The 21298-nt window shown below is 40.1% G+C and overlaps 1 protein-coding gene across 1 annotated transcript in view; it reads right to left on the bottom strand.

The window, feature by feature from the left end:
* The window catches only part of side-VI (sidestep VI), a 597055-nt gene extending 592482 nt beyond the window's left edge, over positions 1–4573 (bottom strand). Inside the window, exons 1-3 of the mRNA XM_072300563.1 lie at positions 4444–4573; positions 3769–3912; positions 3014–3141 (exon numbers count right to left, since the gene is read on the bottom strand). The gene's annotated coding sequence lies outside the window, so the exon portion shown is untranslated. The remainder of the gene's footprint in view (positions 1–3013; positions 3142–3768; positions 3913–4443) is intronic.
* Positions 4574–21298: the final 16725 nt, after the last annotated feature.

Raw genomic sequence — 21298 nt, 5'->3', positions numbered from 1 at the left:
ACAAAATCATACGGCCGGGCTACACGAAGCGATAAAAAATGAAACAGCCGGGCTATAGTTCCTGTCGCCGGGCTTTACACTTTATCGCCTGGCTGTTGTTTTTTCGCCATCGGCTATAAAAGGCTATGAGAAATCGTTTAGAAATTCGTGTGCTTTGTAAATCCTTAAGTTTGTGCGGAATCGCCATAATATTTACAAAACGCACATTATATTTTCCTTTACTACATATTTGTTTTAATCGATTAAAATGAGAATAATCCATACAGAGTGTGCAAACATTTCAAAGTCATGAGTTGAACAACGCTGACTCCACGAGATTAAATATTAGAGCCTAACACAAAACGGAGCGGCGGCGCATTGGCGCCTACAAACCTAACAGGGATACTTCACGCATTGCGCAATGCGTGAAGTATCCCTGTTAGGTTTGTAGGCGCCAATGCGCGTTTCGCGCTGGCTGCCCGCCCGCCGCGCCGCAGTGTACCACGGTGTTTGAAGCAACTATTTCACACCAGAGGTATTGCATAGTATCGCACGAAATTGAAGGCGCTCCAACATATTAGGAATGGCAGGCATCCTTCGAAAATACGGGGCTTTCCTCGCGAAATAAATCAAAATACTACGGCCCAAAAAGAGAGCGGTAGCGTAGCCCAAAAACTCACTAAGTCCTAGCATCCGTAAACGTTTAGCATACACTTTATCGCCTGGCTGTTGCTTAATCGCCATCGGCTAGAAAAGGCTATAAGACATTGTGTATCCGGCTAAAGAAGCTATTGGAAATCTTACAGTCAGCTGTAGGTATATGGTATTTTGGAACACAGATTCTACTGCCAATTTTTACCAGGGCCCTAATATTCAGCAGAGAAAACAATGGTCAACCCGATGAAATCCTAGAAATCAACCGAGAGCTTGAGCCTTATAGCGTTTCTTTTCCCATATCGGCTGAACTCGGTATGTTAGTCGAGTCAAATAAGGGCAAAAAAAGGGTGAACCCGGAACTAATTGTATGTTTGAGTTTTTTGGGCTCATTTTATTCAGGAGATCAAGGAGAATCGAATGAACTAAAATTCGCCAAAATTCTCCCAAAATTTGACCCCAAAACCCCCCAAAAACTGAAAATTGACCTGAAAAATCCACGGATTTTTGGGGGGTTTAGGGGTCAAATTTTGGGAGAATTTTGGCGAATTTTAGTTCATTCGATTCTCCTTGATCTCCTGAATAAAATGAGCCCAAAAAACTCAAACATACAATTAGTTCCGGGTTCAACCCTTATTTGACTCGACTATGTATTGTTTCTCTGAGTGTGGGCGACGACGAGAAGCGTTAATTAGACGGCGCTACTTGTCGCTCGGCGGAAAGAGAGACCCGAATCCGGGGGGCTTCGGCGGGGTAGCCGTAGCGCACAACGGGCACGACGCAACGGGGGACGTCTGCCGTTCGCGGTGATTTAACACGTCTCTTCACTTTAATATCCAAACACACCGATGGCGGCGGCGGCGGCCGATGCCTTAATGGCAGCGACGTCGTCGAGGTGCGGCTCACAACTAAGATCACCGATGAATAATTCAACCCTCGACGGTGCGCTCCCGACTACGCTGCCCCACCAAGGAAGAACGCCTTATCAACCTTCAGGTGTTGCCAAATTGCCTTTGATAAATCACGAATTTCCTCGTAGACTTATGAATATTTTCCTTCCAATTTTTCAGATAATTTTACTCGTAATTCCACCGAAAATTCCTGAAAATTTCAAGGAATACATGCATAATATTCCTAAAAAAATGAACGTTTTATCGAAGGAAATTTGGCAACTCTCGAATGTTCATACGGCGTTTTTCCTTAACACAGCAGTATGGCTCCAGCTCCGGCATCGATGGATCCTGTAAATTTAGCCACTGATGAACGCTGCCACCGCCGCAGGCGGCAAAATCCGAAAACGGGGTCTCGTCGACGAGACGCCACGCACCGCGTGAGCCGAGACGTTGCTGTCCTCTGCGGCTCATTTCAACGTGTACTCTAGACGTAACGTCACCATGCTGCAGCGTTGAGTGAAAACGTCGTATAAAACTTCAGACGTTGACAAACTTCCCTCGACCAATCAATTGGTGGGGGAAAAATGTAGTATTTAACTTTCAATTTTTCAGAGATTTTTTTTCGTAATTTGATCTAAATTGCCTGAAAATTTTAGTTGAAAAGATTCATAATTTTTCTCAAGAATAAGGAGTCTAAATTTGGCAACATTCGAATGTTCATACAGCGTTTTGCCTTGGCAGGGCAGTATGGGATTCCGCCGTCAAAAATGGTATTTATTATATGATTAAACAATGACAACAGAGCAAGACTCTCAACCTCACACTGTTCTTTGATACCCTGGAGAAAATATTACCTCGCAGCATATTTTGGACCTTGCGGTTAGGAAACTCCTCGCAGATAGGTGATGATGACCTTGCCAAGACCTCGCAGTGAGGGAGTCGGTTAGGCATGGACCTCGCCGCGAGGTACTGACAGCTCATGGCGAGGACCTCGCCTCGCGGATAGGTAAGGAGACCTCGCGGATAGGTGAGAGGACCTCGCGGATAGGTGAGAGGACCTCGTAGTTAGGTTGGCTCCTATCCACTGGGTGAGGGTCCTCACAGTAGGTATATTAGCCAGCAGGTAACCTGAACACAGAGGTAAACCCAGGTTCAGAGCCTCATTAAAAATTAAGGATTAATTGCAGCATCTAATATATACTGATAAAAATGTTAAAAAAGTTTTTGAATTTGAAAGAAAAATTGTGTTTAATTCAAAAGCACATTCCTTGGCTCAAAACATTTGGGTGAGTGAACTGAAATTGTTCTGTAAACCAAAAAAGTGCCTTAAAATTAAACACAATTTTTTATTCAATTTTTTTTTTTTAGAAAAAAAAAACAAAAAAAAACCTACCAATCAAAACTTTTTTAACCTTTTTTACCCCGAGAATCCTCTCACAAATTTTCTTATCTATTTCAGCATGCCAAAAAATAAGAATAATCTGTACCTTCTTTGCACATGGTCTTCCAAAATATTCCACGCTATGAGGCATTCTTCACTCCGTGCAAGAATAGACCAATTCCAATAATTCAAGGATCAGGTAGTGATTTTTGGAAAAATTGCATCGTCACTGGCCTAAAAATAAAAAAAATAATCATCATTCACCAGGGTCACACTCAAAATGAACTGTAAAAATTTCTGAATTTTGATAGTTATAACTGAATATTTCAAGTTAAACTGACCGATTCTTTTCATAAATTTTAAGCGAGAGCTTTTCCTTCAGCATATCAATCACACATAATGTAGAATCACACTGTCCATACTGTTTCATCCTGTCACACAAAATGCGCTGTTCCTTCTTCAAGCAGGAAAATACTCATTGGAGGGAGGAGTTTTCTTCAAATTCACAATGTCTAATTACTCTAGAACTGTACTCTTTGCATCAACTTTACAGTGAAGGTAAATAAGTAAGTGGGAATTTTAAAAGCCCAAATTTAGAATGTCAGCCCTTGCAGTTAGGTCAGTAAGTAAACACATTTTCCTTACTGCTTCTTGATTATGTTTTTATGATGCAGAACTTTTCAAAGTACTACCCATGAAAATTCAGAGGACAACCAGTTAAGGACCACATACTTTTTCATTCTTTTAAATTTTTTAATTTATATTCTTATTTAAAGTAAGTGGATCAAATTAAAACATAAATTACAACTGGAAACCAAGAGGTATGTAAAAAAAATTAAAAATGTTAATCACCTTACTTACTCTGTTCCTTTCTTTTCATGTTGACTCCTATTTTCCTCATGCAACCTTGGCAGGGAACAGCAAGAAGGGGTCGCATATTTGGCCTGATCATCGCTAGAGCTTCGGAGGTTCCTAACAAATCCTTCAACTTCTGCAGTTCAGTGTCTGGAATCAACATATCAAAGTAAACAAGTGATCCTCTAGATAAATTAAAAGTTTCCTATTTTTTTCCATATTTTAAGACACATGTCAATTGCACATTCAGTCAAGTGAGTGTGAGGGAAAACAGCTGAAAATCTTCATCCCCCAGACTGAAAAGACGCAGCCACTTACTTTCTACGAGCAGGTCTGTGCTGAGAGAAATTTCACGGTGCCTCACACAAATTGTGCAGTTAAATCTAGTTTTGCCATGAAATTTATCCTCACAAGCAGAGGCTATTTGCAGTAGGTAATTATTCCGAAACTATACAGAGACAACTATCTGCTCGACATGGCTATCATTGCCCTGATAAATCAGAGACTGTAGATGCATACTCAATTAAAATTCATAACTGCACACAATCCCTCCATGAGAAAGGAGATTGTAGGTAGAAACAGCAGGGTGAGGGTGAGCTATCCTCAATTCTCCTGGAGAAAAATCCTCCCTACTTATGAAATTGTCATGCCTCAAGGAGAAAAATTCTATTACCTACTTACAGTGCACACTTGTTGTTAGTCCCAAAATGATTCCTCCTCCATCTCTTCACACATTCCAAAAGGACACAGATTAAATTCAAATTCCAAAGTAGATTTCCACAGGTTTTCATCTGATAATCACTGATAAACTGGACCGAGTTAAACAGAAAGGAACCAAGCCACATCAGCTATTGCCAAATTTAATTGAACAATTCAATTATTTACACGAAAACGGTAGTGCGGATTTTCGTGCAAATTTCAGTGAATTTTCTCCATAGTACAAAGCAAATTCCCTGTCATTTTCACAGAAATCCGCACAAACGTTCTTTCATAAAAAATTGAATTGCCCAGTTAATTTTGGCAACAGCTGATGTGGCTTGGTTCCTTTCTGTTAAACTCGGTCCAACTAAGTTAGAGGAAAATAAGTAGGTAATGCTGCTGCATATTACTACTTGCTTACAGTACATGCTTCGCCTTATCACACATTTGAAATAAACACAGATTCTATTCCAAGGACTGAAGCGAAAAAACAATATGACTTGCAGAACTTAGGTAGTCGTAAAGCGATTCCTGCATGGTATTTTTACACATTTCAAAAGAATACAGCTTAATTTCTGATTCCAACGTATATTTTTGCGTGTTTTCACTCTGATATCCCTGACATATCTTAATTTTTCGAAGTACTAAGTAAGCTTCACTGTTGATTGTAAACTAGAGTCCCTTTATACCCAGAGTTACGACAACTCACTTTTGGTTGGGCCAGGATTGGGCTGAAAGTGGCCTAAAAAAAAATCCAATTCTGATTGGTTCTCGCTCATGGAGGCCGAAACTAGTGCACCAAGATGGCGGTACCTCGTATGTGAACAAGAATAATGAAAATATTACCTAATTGTGGTTTATCAAGAGTAAATTGTTATTGCCATCGGTCCAAAATGAAAATAGATTAAGAAATTATTCACAAACCAGTCTCATTTTCTCTTTAATTGATCAATTTGTTGATGTTGTTGTTTCTGTGTGACAGACATCGCAGGATTCCTGATCCTTATCCCCCAATATCGTTCGTTTGAGTGCACTAGTTTCGGCCTCCATGGCCAGCCAAGGTCGGCTGCCAGTCAGCTGATAATCGAGTTGTCGTTACTCTGGGTATAAAGGGACTCTATTGTAAACAAACAAACTGCAGACCACACTGCGTCATAGGTTTTGTTATGGTACACGAGTAGAGCTTTGATTGGAATGTTGCCAGATGGCGAGCAAAATATAAAACTCGAACACTATATTTCGACACTTTATCTCGACCATTTCAAATAAATTTTCCGTAGGCCACGCATAGATTCCCGCGGTCACTCACACACTCACACAAGCACACATCGCCGGATTGACTCCATTTGTCCCCGTTGCTTTTGAATACGAAGGCTCCGTCTAAGTATTTATCTTTGTCTCGAGCGCACACGGCTCTTGGATACCACTATTCGTCCTCCATGGATGTGCGTGAAGTATCATCAAACTTGAAGGCGAAATGAGACATTTGGTTTTGACTCGGACTTGGTGCTGCGCTTAAGATCGGCTTCTATCTATTTAAACGACTGTCCCCGATTTAGGCAACACTTATCTTAGTTTTTTTCAATTTCACGACACTATCGAACCGAGACACTTTCGTAAGAAAAAATACTGTTAAGATGTGAAAAATTAAAATATGACAACAAATCAAGGCTCTCAAACTCACAATGCCCTCTGATACAACTATTCCAGCTTTATGGATGTGCTTGAAGTATCATCAAAATTGAAGGCGAAATGTGTCATCTGGCCTTGACTCCGACTTCGCAGCACGCAACACAAAACACACTTCTATTAGGTATCAAATTATTAATCAATTATTAATAGTCCATCTCATAACCCTAAATCACCAAATAAAGTAAATTAATATGATCTTTGTGTACTTCAATAGATAAGAGATTTAAAATTATCTATAGTTGAAATATGAGTCCAATAGCTTAGTTAGCTTACATATCTCTAGAAGTAACCTCAGAGTTACATAAACTATTATATCATAATAATTATTCTACCTCTCCTTCTCTATTGCTAATGATTAATATCTTTTTTTAATTATAGATTTAGTATATTTAAGTGCTGTATTGCTTAAGTGCTGTATTTGTTTTAGTGCCGTATTTGGAGACGATCTCTCTTTACCAAAACGAAACATTTATCCCCAAAATTCGAGCATATCTACGGCAAAACTGCAAGCCCGCGCAATTCACTTTGAGACGTTGTAGTTTGTCCTGTTTCATTTTGATTTTCCGAAATATGAATAACAATGTCAGACACTCTGTCCAGTTCTTTCGTGTTTTTATGCCATTTTAGGAGCGGAACTTTATCTCTCGCCGGATTTCTCATAGATTGAGGGTCAAGCTATGAAACTGATCCAATTTCAACCCATATCAATATACCCTATTTCGGCACATCAAGCCGGCGACTTGTAGAGTTTTGTTAAAAATCTCGGTCGTAGCTGCCACGTCTTTCGAGGTGGGAGTGAGTAGGGGAGACCGGGGCTATGTTGACCAGATTTTTTGAAAACTTGTGTCTGAAGAAACAGAAGAATAGAATGCCATTTCTTTAATGCTCTAATCCTTGAGCATACAGTGTAAAATTAAAATCAACGGAAAACATTGTACAAAATACTTTAATTTTGTGAGTTTCATGCGTTTTTATAAGAAAATCCATTTTGGTCAGCATAGCCCCTGCTTGGGGCTATATTGGCCACCCCCGGGGCTAAGTGAGCCACCTGTAAGGAAGCTATGTTAACCTTGTTCAGTTGATTGTAATTGCACTTAAAAAGCTTAGTATTATGCCCTTACACTTATCTTTCGTAATGTTTGTAAAACTCAATACCTTTGGAGCTGAAAATTTAAAAATAAAAAAAAAAAATTTAAAGAACAGTATCAAATTTAATAAGTGAGTTGGCGTGAAAAGCAACTTAACAAATAATAAGAAGATCTACTTCTCCACTAAATAGGACCGTTTTAAACTCAAAGAAAATGGATTTGAAACCTTACGCAAAAAAAAGTATAAAATGTATGTCTTCTTAGTAGGTCAACATAGCCCCAGAAAAATGGTCCACATAGCCCCGATCGAGGTTACCTCAAATCAAAGTCATCCAACTAAGAAACAAGGAGTCAAAAGCCATAAATCCATACACTAAAATCAAAGGAAAGGGGTCTACTTCAAATAGAAACAAAGATTAATAAGATACACAATAAATACTCGCCACAGCAAACAAAATTCAAAATTAAAAAAATCGCGTTTTCGGCTATTTTCGAAGGTAAACAAGAATGTTACAGCACAGAGCATAACAGAGGGGGACACCATCGATGTTGATATTTTAAATTGTTAGTCTACATCGCTGCCAACCTTTTTGCTCATCAAAACATCAAATTTACATTTTCCTCTACAAAATTCTCACGATGGTTATCATAGCCCCGTGGCCAACATAACCCCGGTCTCCCCTACAGCTCTGCCATGCTAAAGAGGAACGCCGCGCCGTTAGAACATCCAAGAGTTGCCAAATTTCCTTTGATATAATGTTTATTTCTCAGGAAAATAATGAATATTTTTCCTCGAAATTTTCAGACACTTTAGATCAAATTACAAAAAAAAAGTATCTGCAAAATTAGCAGATAAATTTTCAAAAAATTTCCTGGAAATTAGTGATTTGCCAGAGGAAATTTGGCGACTCCTGAAGGCTCATACGGCGTTCCTCCTTAGCTCGTCAGAGCTGGAATGTTTTACCCTCTGTAACCGCTCTGTTACTCTGCGTGCTGCTCTAAGTCTCCCGTACTTTCATCGAAAATTTCTTGGAACTTCATCCTTTATTCGCAAGACTCACCACAAGAGCTCTACGGCGCGGCCTTAATATTAGGTGTTTGCGGGACGCGGGAGTTGACTAAAGTTTAATTACTCCGGTTAATAGGTAATAATTTTTCAATTACCCTCGCTTTGATCTGCGAGCTGGTAACTCCTCATTAACGGGGAGCGGAGGCTTGGAGCCCCCGGGCCTCGGCGGGTGGAGGATTGTTAATTCCTTATTAGGGGTAGTTTAGCGGGGATGGTGGCGGCATCGATCCGAAATTAGAAAATGAAATGGAAGAAGGATATGCGAAGACGATAAATAAAGATAAAAAGGGCTCGGAGAGCGCCGAGGAGCATTTTTGAATGGCCTCTGGGTGTCTTACATTATTGTTGGCGAACAATATGCCTCGTAATTAACAATTAACTTGTCAGTTGTTTCATATACTTTGGCAAGCTCCGAGTCGGGGCGAGTGGGGTACGGGGTTGGTACTCGCGGACTCAGGGGAGTTCTCCCGTTCTAAGGAAAAACGCCGTATGAACCTTCAGGCGTTGCCAAATTTCCTTCGATAAAACACGATTTTCCTCGTAAACTTAAAAATATTTTCCTTCCAATTTTTATGATAATTGTGTTCGCAATTTAATCTAAAGTTCCTGAGATTTTCGAGGAAAAATAGTCATATCATCCCTCAAAAATAAACATTTTATCGGAGGACATTTGGCAACTCTCGAATGGTCATACGGCGTTTTTCCTCAGCACGGCGGAGTTCTCGGGAAGACAATGCTCACGGCTTAAGTCGCCCGGCCTAGAAGCAAGAACCCTGAACCCGGAGCTGGGAGCTTAACTCAATTCATAAAATTGCATTCTCATTACACTCCTTGCTCCAGCCAGCAGCCTTCCGCAACAATATCCATTAAAATCCTGGCGTTTGGTTTCCACCCGTTCCCTGTTCGCTTCTTGCTATTCGTTCCTTGACGGTCGTGGCCGACCGCTTTTCCCAATCGATACGTTTTCCCAGATTAAGTTTCGTTAAGGCTCTGCTCCTTCGGTCTCTCGCGATTACGCTACCGCCACTGGTGGTGAACCTTGCAATTCGACAACACTGTTTTTCCTCTGTTTAAGTGTACGTCCAATAATCGATTCTAAGGGAGGTGGCCTGCCACCTGCCACACCTTCACGCAGGAAAAAGTTCTGTTCGTATTTAACACCAGAGTTTTTCGGTTACAAAAACCGAAATTAGGTTAAGCTAACCGGTATTCGGTTTTTATGACTGAAAAATTCAGTGGCGAGGCTTGAATGATCGATTATATCGATATTCCCCCCATTTGAAGCTATGGTAAAGAATCGATTATTAAAAGTGTTTGTTGCAAACACCCTGTTTATCGATCATTTTCCATAGGTTAAAGTGGCAGATCAATCGATATATTCCAAATCATACGCCACGCCACTAGAAAAATTCCGTTACCAGAACCGAGAAAACTTCCGCGTTCAAAATGAACCGTTTTCCTTTTAACAAAAGACAAAAAATTCCAAAATACCTGGTCTTCTAGATAATTTGTATTGCATTGTAATCATTTTTTTTCTTGATAACTTTGTAAATTTAATTCATGGAGATGTATACAAGACATATCGTTCCTGTATAGCACTTAGAATATTATTAAATAAACTATGTTTCGATCATCGAAATTCATAATGATTGCTTACCCTGGTAAAAATTGGCAGTAGAATCTGTGTTTCAAAATACCATAGACCTACTACAGCCGGCTGTAAGATTTCCAATAGCTTCTATAGCCGGCTACACAATTTCTTATAGCCTTTTATAGCCGATGGCGATTAAGCAACTCACAGCCAGGCGATAAAGTGTATGCTAAACGTCGCTGATTACGAATGCTAGGACTTAGTGAGTTTTTGGAATACTGCTCTCTTTTTGGGCCGTAGTATCTTGACTTATTTTGCGAGAAAAGCTCCGTACTTTTGATGGATACCTGCCATTCCTAATATATTTGAGCGCCTTCAGTTTCGTATGATACTGTGCAATACCTCTGGTGTGAAATAGTTGCTTCAAGCGCCGTGGAACGCTGCGGTGCGGCAGGTGGGCAGCCAGCACGAAACGCGCATTGGCGCCTACAAACCTAACAGGAATACTTCACGCGTTGCGCAATGCGTGAAGTATCCCTGTTAGGTTTGTAGGCGCCAGTGCGTCGCCGCTCAGCTTTGTGTTAGGCTCTAATATTCAATCTGACGGAGACAGCGTTATTCAACTCATGATTTTGAAATGTATGCATATCCTGTATGGATTATTCTCGTTTTAATTGATGAAAAAAAAAATATGTATTAAAGGAAAATATGACGTGTGTTTGGTAAATATTAAGGTGGTTCCGTATCAAACTTAATGATTTCCAAAGCACACAAATTTCTACACAATATCTTATAGCCTTTTATAATCGATGGCGAAAAGGCAACAGCCAGGCGATGAAGTGTAAAGCCCGGCTATAGTAACTATAGCCCGACTGCATACTTTTTTATCGCTTAATCGTATAGCCCGGCCGTATGATTTTCTCCGCATTCAACAGCCAGCTATATGATTGTCTGTAGCCTTCTTTAGCCGGCTATAAGAATTCCTACGGCATTTTGAAACACAGCTCTTATCGCCGATTTTTACCAGGGTATTCTTTCACCGTATATAGTTCTCGTTCTCATTGATTTAACATCCTATTATTTGAATTCAAAAGAGACATGGCAAGAGAAACCTTAAAAACTACAAAGAAAGACAAGTGTGGTTCAAAAAGTAAGGAGGATAACAGAAAACTGAGAGCTCTCTCAAACGTCATGAAACACAATATTTTGAAGCAAACTAAATAGCCTATACGCTGAGCATTGGGGCCTGAGAAAGGGTTCATATTTTTCGGTTAAGTAGGTGGGTCGGATGATGTGGTGCACCAACCGGAAGCACGAGGCTTCTTGAGTTCAAGGCGAGGATTCGCAATATCGCAGATTGTATTACGTCAATTGCTCAGGAAGGATAAGTGTAGCAGATAAGGCTTAAAATGTAATTTTAACTTGTGAAGTGTTGTTTCGAGGTCCAGTTCTTTGAAACGCGCGCTGGAAAAAAAAAACACATTATTGGATCTAGAGTCCAGACTCTTAAAAACATCGACAAGGAAAAGTACTCCTGATTCAATCAGAATCTAGCTTAAATCAAGAACCAATCCTCTTAATTTAAGCGGATTTCGTTTTGATTCAAGCAAAAATCCGATTGAATCAAGAGTATTTTTCCTTGTCAAAGTTTTCTAGAGTCTGGACTCTAGATCCAATGTGGTTTTTTTCCAGTGCGTGGTGGTAGTCTGTAGATAAAATAAAAATAAAGAGTTTTACTTTTTCCGCCGAAGAAATGAGAAAGAATGACAAAGAATAACTTCAAATGACAGAATAGAGGAGAGAAAACATAAACTTATCATTTGAAATAATAAAACTAAAAAAAAGGTCGAAAATTGATAAAGAGATAATACTTGAAAATCCCATAAATCAATCGTTAGAAAAGAGGGAGTTCCTTCTTTCTATCGAGTTTTTTAGGGAATATGATTAATACTAGACCAGCCGCCCGATTATTGAAAATTATAGGCAAAGCTATAGACATAAAAGACAGAGTCATAACATGACGATCCTATTAATGGAAGCGGATGGTTGCAATGGACAAAGAAAGTAGTCATAGACTAGCTAACTGCAACCGACAAGAGACCCTACAGTTAGTCCGTCATATTCCCCTTTAGTCTGTAAGAGCCACCCGTTTCGACCAACAGGATCGCTCCATACTCCCAATGTCTTCTTTGTCCATCAAATTCAATAATCAGCCCGCAGGCCATCAGGGAGGACGTCGATCAGTCACACTCACCGATTGAAGCATTCAGGATAAAGTCCATGTCGTCAAACTCGATCAAAATCTGCATGAAAGGGTATCGCTATAGACATGCGTGTATAACGAGCAGAGAAATAAAAAAGCAAGCTCCTAACTGTGTTGGATCGCCCAGACGTCCATGCTGCTGTGCTAAGAAAAAACACCCTATGAACCTTCAGGCGTTGCCGAATTTCCTTTGATGTAACACAAATTTTCTGATGAATTCATGAAAATTTTTCTACCAATGTTTCAAATATTTTTGTTCACAATTTCAGAAAAAAATCATGAGAATCTCAAGGAAAAATATGTATAACGTTCCTCCAAAATAAACACTTTATTGAAGGAAAAATTGGCAACTCTCAAATGTCCATACGGCGTTCTTCCTCATTACGGCGGTATGGGAGTCCATATTACGCATGCAAACAATCTAATACTTGGCAATAAATGATATGTTAAGATGCTTATTTCTATTAATTGGGGTCGAATTTCCTCTCTTCGTTCTCTTACAACGTTCCGTCTAAGAGCCACAGACTCTTTGATCATATCAAATTACGTACACATCTGCAGGTGCGCTAATCGTGGAGCATGACCATATATTAAATTAGCTCCTAAGTGCTGGAAGAGGCACTGCGGGGCTCTGATGGTCAGGCTTGCGTTAAGAATTACGTAAGTATTGTAATCAATGCAAATGTTACTGTGCTGGCGGTTGATCGTTTCCAATAAAACGGTCTGAACAAAGCGAAAATGAGAGTGTAATTGGGATCGAATAAAATTGATGCCTATAAACAGTGATGTCTGTGGGGATGCTCTATCAACCGAGCATCAATTAAGTTCCCACCTTGATTCAATTTGTTAAAAACGAGGAAGAAAAAAATGATGCTCCCAATTGATAAAATAAGATAAAATTCGGCCACTTATGTAAAAAAAGAAATGAAGAAATTTTCTATTAAAACATGAGAGAAAATTCGGCGAATTTTATCGGATGAGTAGACTCCTCCTCAAGGAAATGTGAAGAATGCAGAATGACCTTGATACTATACATGAATCAATTTTTCGGTAAGACTAACTCAAAATCTAGCCAACAAGGACGCAATTTTTCGGAATTTTCAGGCAAGCCCTCTCTCTCAACCCCCTTTTGGAGTTGAAAAAGCCCCTCCGAAACACCCATGAAGGCGAGAATGTCCTGAAAGGGAAGTTTGTCCGTCCTCCCAGGTCCTCCTATAGTACTCGCGAGAGCCGTAAATCGCGAGCGCGTAAGTCTTGAGTAGATCTCAAACGCCCGCAAACTCTAGGGTATGCAACCCGGCCCACCGGGGAGTTCAAATAGTTGCATGTTGGGTTCGAACCCAACTTCGAATATTTTCCGTTGTGCTTCACCGTTGTTTCTTTGGAATTGAAAGAGTGCTCATGCTCATGTATGATGTTAAAATGAAGGCTGCTATTTTATTGAAATGCTAAGTATGAACATTCCTTGCTCATCCACCTGAACCGCTAAGTGATAAAAGAACACGTGACATAAACGCAAATGCAAACTTGTTATGTGATTGTACATCGGCATTGCACCCACGCGATTTAGATGACAATACCCTGCGCCCCAACACGTCATTTGGAATTTTCAAAAATTATAGGAATGTTCTCGAGGCACACTACATGGCGCGATTTTCCAACAGCCGCAGCCGCCGGAAAACCAAGACCAGTTTCCATTCGTAGCCAGGTCACGTCCCTGAATTAATTAATCCAAAGTTACCCAAAATTTTACCAAGACGGCTTGCAGCTCTGCTCACGGCGCGGCGCGGCGCGGGGCCACAGGGTCGGATCACACCCAATATTTTACACTATACCGTGCTAAGGAAAAACGCCGTATACAGATGCGAGAGTTGCCAAATTTCCTCCCACAAAATGTTTATTTTTGAGGAAGTTTATTAATATTTTCTCTCGAAATTTTAAGGAAATTTAAGTAAGATTGCAAAACAAATTTACTGTCAAACCGGAAGAAAAATATTCATAAGCATATCGAGAAATTTGTATTTTATCAAATGAAATTCGGTAACGCCTGAAGGCTCATAGGGCGTTTTCCCTTAGCATGGCAGTATACCTGTGGCATGACTGAGCTGCCGTGCTAAGGAAGAGCGCCGTAAGAACATCCGAGAGTTGCCGAATTTTCCTTGATAAAACATGTATTTTTGACAACACCCACGCACATTTTTCCTTGAAAATTTCAGATATTTTAGATTAAATTGCGTGCAAAATTGTCTGAAAATTTCGGAAAATATTATTCACAATTTCTCCAGTAAATTCTGTTTTTATCGGAGGAAACTTGGCAACGTCTGCTGGCTCATACGGCGTTCTTCTTCAGCACGGCAGTGAGGATGCCTACCGGATTTCGGAGTGAGAGTGACACCCACCTCGGCAACGTCATTAGTTCGTCGAGTGAAATGCGTGTAGCCGCAAAGGTTCGGTTTCATACTTCATAGCTTTGCGGCCCACCCTCCCCTGTCTCACCTCCTTCATCTCGCCGAAGCCACGCTCGTAATTAGCGACAAGAGCCGGCTTGTGTGGCGGATTTTGTTATTTTAATCATACGAATTAGTTCCTTGGTTTCCATTCCTCGCCTGCATGCCGCTGCTCATTTTCTAACCTTTGAGAATCTTGCCTGCATTCGCTCTTACTATCCAGTGCAGTCGGAGTAACCAACATTACAACTTACATGGAGCGTTCTTGCATCCCTGCTCGTACTGATCAAATGTTTTGACAATACAGAATCTATATACTGCGCGGAAATAACGATTCTATGGGGCTGGAGACTGCGATGGCTTTTAAATAGGAATGGAGATGTTGCACGTGTCAGGAATTTGCGATTTGACTAGTGATACTTATGTAAAAGTTCAAGAGAAACACGATGGTGCCACTGGTTTTCTCTGAAATCAACTCCCAAGCTCAAAAAAAGCTCCCAGGTTGAGGCCAAAATGGAGGGGATATCCCACGCTATCCCGAGAGTCCACCTCTACATCAAAACAAACTCTCCATGCAAAGAAAGGGAGCAAATACATTGACAGGGCTGCCACTTTAGTTGGGGACTCTAAAACTGAAATCACGGCAACCCTGTCAACACTCGCCGCTGATTTATCAGGTGAAACAACTTACTGCTTGAAAGAAAAACTGTAGGTATTGTCTTTTACGATACAAATTTTTAACTATCTTTTTTACCTGATGAGAGGAAATTGATCGTAAGAAAAAGTTTTGTCCTCTACGAGAAAATATTTTCAATCATCCTGCATGAAAACTAGAACGGATTCACACGTCCTCCTTTCTTGCTGTTATTCATTCTCTCGCTTTCTCTTATTCATTCTTTTCCCCTTTTTTCTTCCCTCAGGAGAAGGGGGGGGGGCAGTCGAGGAAGGTCTGAGAGATATCTCACCAATGGGATCTGTGGAACTCAATGCCTACTCCAAAAGAGGTTTAGGGGGCTTTGCTTCAAAGGCGGGGGGTGGGGGGGGGTGGAGAGATCTTTGCACATTTTCTAAGCATTAGTGTCGCATGAGGGTAATGGTCAAGATTTATCGCAGACTAGCATCTTGCGATTTTTGTTGGAATGCTTCTATAAATAGGTCCTATACGAATAAATTATGCACCTTAACTCCTCATTCCCACCAATTTGTTTTGAAATCTTCCTTGCATTCGTGGTCAGCCGAATCAATGATGCATGCCATTAATAAATATATGACATAAAATGTACCGTTACGGTCCGAACAAATGCTCATTGGATGCTCTTTCAAAACCTGTACGCATTTTTCATTTGATGACCATAAATTTTATCATGAAGTAAGTTTTGTATTGCTGTTTGTGAGCGAGCTTTAAAAGTTAGGGCTAAAGCTATTTATCCAGGCAACAACTAGTTACAAGCTACATTTATAAATCAAAACGACAGGGGTATAAATCATTTGTAAAATTACCAAATACACGACTTTTTCAAAAGTTTGAGTGCAGGTTATAAGAAAGGTTGTGTTTAATGGTGCGAAAAATTTGGATGAGCGATGCGAGCATCAATTCCAAGAAATCGATAACTGAGCTCGTAAAAAGTGCGTAAAAATTGCAGTGTATTGAAAGCTCTCATTATGTTTTATGATGTTTAAAGAAAAAGTACATGACCCAAAAATCGCTTTAAAATTTTCTGTTAGTATTTTGAATTAAGTACAAATGGAATTTTTTGAAAATGATGTAGCGGATACCTATTTGCAAATTAGCTGTCGCAGATACGCACTTCCATACTTTGGCTATATATATGCGGCGCACAGTGAATCGAGTCAATTAGAGAGGTCGGCCATGAAATGTTTAACTAAAACTGCACAGTTTGATGTTTCATTCGTCGCATTTTTAAATTTTAAGGGGTGTTCTTGAAATAAAATTTCACGAGGAACCAATGGAACCATTTTAAGACCTCAAAGTTTTGTATGTAAGAGAGTTATAAGCTTTTAAAGTTTCCAAATGTTGTCCGACCTCTCATATTAACTCGATTCACTGTGCGGCGCTTCAAAAAAATGATCCTATCAGGTATTTCGCTTTCACGTTACTCCAAATTCCTGCGCTAAAACTGGGAGCCAGAAGTGGGAAACAATGAATCAGGGCCGGATTTAGGGGGTGGCCACATGGGCCGCGGCCCATGGCGGAAAATTTAGAGGGCGTCAAATGTTGTAATGTTTTTAAACGTAGGTATCAAGAAAAAATCTGATTTAGAAAAAAAAATACAATCGAGAGAAGGCGAAAAAATCTCTCATTTCCTGAGAGTTAAAGTATAGTGATTTCTAATTTGCTCGTTTTTCGGTGATACAAGAGACAGCGCCTCTCATTAGTCTAGTTGAGAGAGAAACCAAACACGCAATTTGGCCTGGAGCGGCGCGGCGCAAAGAGCATGATGACGAAAACTTGAGATGGAAAGGAGAAGCCCTCGGCGCGCCGGTCAGCATGAAACACATATTAGCGCCTACAAGACTCGATGAATACTTCGCGCATTGCGCCATACACAGTGCAGTTGCCGCAGTGGCGGAAATTAAAATCATTAAACCACATTCATGTTTATTCTTTTATAATTTTTTAGTTCTTCTCTTATAAATGAAAGGCCTCGTCCATACAGAGATAGGTTTACGGAACTTAATTTTCGCGCAAAGTTCCGTGAACTTTTGCTGGTGTTGACAGGGCTTTCACAAAAAATGGGCCCAACACGAGTAAACGCGTCTTATGCACCCCTCCCCCGCTGGCACGTTCACTTGATGGGTTGTATCGATGTTTCAAAACGAATGCGAAGGGGCGGCAAAATACAGGCGTCCCTGGGCGGCAAATAGGTAAATCCGGCCCTGCATTGAATTCAGTTTTCATTGATTTTGAAATTGAATTGGTATGAAATTGTCGTAATTTTATAGAGAGTTAGTTAGTTAGTTAATTTATTTATAGACATTCTGCATCATAGGCTATTCACGTCTTTGCAAAGAATTTGGAAGATGGGTGCATATACAAGAATTTAGATTTTTGAATTAAGGGAGGCAAAGAGTTTCAGAAGTTTGGTTGTGACATTCGCCTGACATGAAGATGCCTGCATGTATAAATATAATTTCTTGGCATTATCACTTTGAAAAAATACTATGGGTAATAAATTGCACCATGCAGGTTCGTCGTGCACAGATAACCGAATGTATGTACATTTTAAGTACCTATAGTTCAGTTTCACATCTGGATAAACATGAGAAAAATATTCCTCGAATCGTCAGGAAATTGCTTTAAATATTGAAAGCACAGGCGTTCCGTGCTATAAAAACTGATTCATTTGCATGATTCGATCCAAAAGCAAAAATTAAAATGAGTAAAAATTTCCATTTCAAATTTTTTTGTGATTTAAGAAAGAGGATACCTTTCAGATTGCAATTTTGCCGGTTCAAATCGTGCGCGATCAAATTCAGAATGCAACTTCAAAACAGCCACACGATCCGGATGAAAAGCTAAGAAGGGCGATTTAAAACTGCCAATAGGTTCGGCGTTCACATTCTTTACTGCCTTTATCAAAATTAATGGAGTAACATACATGTGAGTTTTCTGATGAGATAACTATTCGCGCTTTTCGGTGTATTTGTTGCCTATATGGCAGAATTGAAGGCGAACTTTACGTCGACGATACCAGCCAGTGGGTTTACGATTTGTTTATTGGCTTTACCAAAGTTTATGCAGCGAAATTTCAGTTTTATTTTTCTTTCTCTGTTTCGAGTAAATATCTATTCGCGCTCGCCTGCAAATTTTCCTAAACGGCGGAATTGCGGGTATACCTAAGGTGGACTATACTTGCCAATGGGTTCGCGCGTTCTTTATTGGCTGTTGCGAAGTTTACAGAATGAAATAGATGTGTGGCTCTATGCAACACTATTCGCGCTCCTCCAAAGGAGCTCGGGGCCCTCGTGGGAAGGCCCGTCGAGTAAAAAGTAAAATTTTCGGGACCCAGCAGTTCGAAGCCCCACACTTTGTTTAAAGATCCTCCTAGGATCACCCTCTCAATGCCGGGACCTCTCGGGCGGAAAGCACATTTCCGCGAGGGCCCGTCATGTCAGATTTTAAAGAATTAAAGATTTAAAAAAAAAATAATTTCGAGTCTTTGAAGGGTACACTCTTACGGCCTACTCAACCCCCCAGAAGCTCAAATGATTTTCCGTGATCGGTTATGTACTGGTGAAAAATCTTAATTTTGAGTCACCTAGCTGCAGGTCATCTCCCTGGTAAAAATTGGCGATAAGAGCTGCGTTTCAAAATACAATAGGAATCGTATAGCCGCCTAAAGAAGGCTACAGAAAATCATATAGCTGACTGTAGAATGCGGAGAAAATCATACGGCCGGGCTATACGAAGCGATAAAAAATTATGCCGCCGGGCTATAGTTCCTATCGCCGGGCTTTACACTTTATCGCCTGGCTGTTGCTTTTTCGCCATCGATTATAAAAGGCTATAAGAAATTGTGTAGAAATTCGGGTGCTTTGAAAATCATCAAGTTTGATACGGAGCTACCTTAATATTTACAAAACACACATTATATTTTCCTTTAATACATATTTTTTTCCATCAATTAAAACGAGAATCATCCATACAGAATGTGCAAACATTTCAAAATCATGAGTTGAATAACGCTGACTCCGCCAGATTAAATATTGGAGCTAACACAAAGCGGAGCGGCGACGCACTGGCTCCTACAAACCTAACAGGGATACTTCACGCATTGCGCAACGCGTGAAGTATCCCTGTTAGGTTTGTAGGCGCCAATGCGCGTTTCGCGCTGGCCGCCCGCCCGCCGCGCTGCAGCGTGCCACGGCGCTTGAAGCAACTATTTCACACCAGAGGTATTGCACAGTATCGTACGAAACTGAAGACGCTCTAATAAATTAGTAATGGCAGGCATCCATTATCCCAAGTAGCATTTTTCAACGTAAAAATTGATATAATGTATCAATTTATAGGTATAAAGTTGTAAAAAATATTGCAATAATATAGCTATAAAGTAGCAATTCTCAGTCAACATTTGGACGATTTTTCCCGATTTCGTCAGGTCAGATCGATAAAAAAAATCTATACTTAATAGCAATGTCATTGCTATTTGTGGCGGTGCCAAATGGTTTTAGGAAAATTGAGGAATTTATCAATCTACCCTAAGTTTTACAACGTTGCAGAATCCATTTGAAAATCCGATCTTGCCGGAATTGACAGGAACTTCATGATTCAATCATCCAGCACCTTTTAAATTCTTCTGTCCGAGGCGGGATTAGAACGCGCAATTTTCGGATTACTGCCGTGCGCCGCCTTTGCCGTTTGAGCTAGCCAGGCTACCTGTCGGGTGCCTCACTTTTCACACATTATATAGCTCCGACATGAAACGAAACCCTTACCGGCGCATTTGCATGAAATAAAAAATTCAAAGAATTAAAAGTAACAAAAACAGAAACGAAATAAAAGGAGGAAAGAAAGGCATGAAAGAAGTAAAATTAAATTTCCCAGAACTTGGTTAAAAGCATAGACGATATTTATTTTGATTGACTGGAAATTCAAACCTTTTAAAAAAGCATTGAAATTTTTAAAGTTTCAGATTTATCGAGTTTGAGCTATTTCGAGAAGACTAAATTGAGGAAAAATGGTTGTTTCATCAAATTGTTGCGATACATTCCTGCATTCATGCTAGAGATTTGAAAACAAGTTACGGAAAGGAACACGCGGGAGTTTTTCATCATACTTAATAGCAAGATTATTGCGATAATTTTTGCGCCTTGCAATTAGCAGATTGGCAACAGGTGACACAACCAATAATCGGAATTTATTGCTACATCATAGCAACAATATAACAATAATTTCCGCGCCTTCAAATGGGGGAGTAGGCAATGCGCATGGCAAATATAATATAGCAACATTCCTACGAGTTTATGTCCATCTATAGGTATCCTTGCTACTTGGGTAAAAGTACGGAGCTTTCCTCGCAAAATAAATCAAGATGCTACGGTCCAAAGAGAGAGCAGTATTCCAAAAACTCACTAAGTACTAGCATCCATAATTAGTAACGTTTAGCATACACTTTATCGCCTGGCTGTTGCTTAATCGCCATCGGCTGTAAAAGGCTATAAGACATTGTGTAGCCGGCTATAGAAGCTATTGGAAATCTTACAGCCGGCTGTAGGTCTATGGTATTTTGGAACACAGATTCTACTGCCAATTTTTACCAGGGCTGGTAAAAAAAAAAGAGGCCGAGGGCCTGGGGTGCAACAGCACCGCGGCACCCGTGGACTGTCCGGTCCTGGCTGCGCCCCATGTCCTACGTCCTGCTGATGACCAAATATGCTTGGAATCTTCTTCAGGTATGAAGGTATTGAAATATGCGTGGAATCTTCTTCAGGTATGAAGGTATTGAAATTGAAGAATGTTTACCGAGTATGAAATCTCATTCACATTAATTTTAGTTTTTCTCTTCTTCTTTTTGTATGGTAATGTAGATCTATCTCCCTGGTGATCATACAGCGTAGGTAACGATTCACTAAGTCTTATACGAGTAAAATGTGAAATGCCGAAAAAAAGAAAGCAGTGAAAAAAGGACCTAATTTGAGTGATTTCCGCCACGTCAAAGAAAT

The sequence above is a fragment of the Bemisia tabaci genome, chromosome 5, assembly GCF_918797505.1.
Source record: "Bemisia tabaci chromosome 5, PGI_BMITA_v3".
Classification (NCBI taxonomy): Eukaryota; Metazoa; Arthropoda; class Insecta; order Hemiptera; family Aleyrodidae; genus Bemisia; species Bemisia tabaci.
This window is presented reverse-complemented; position numbering and strand designations above follow the sequence as displayed.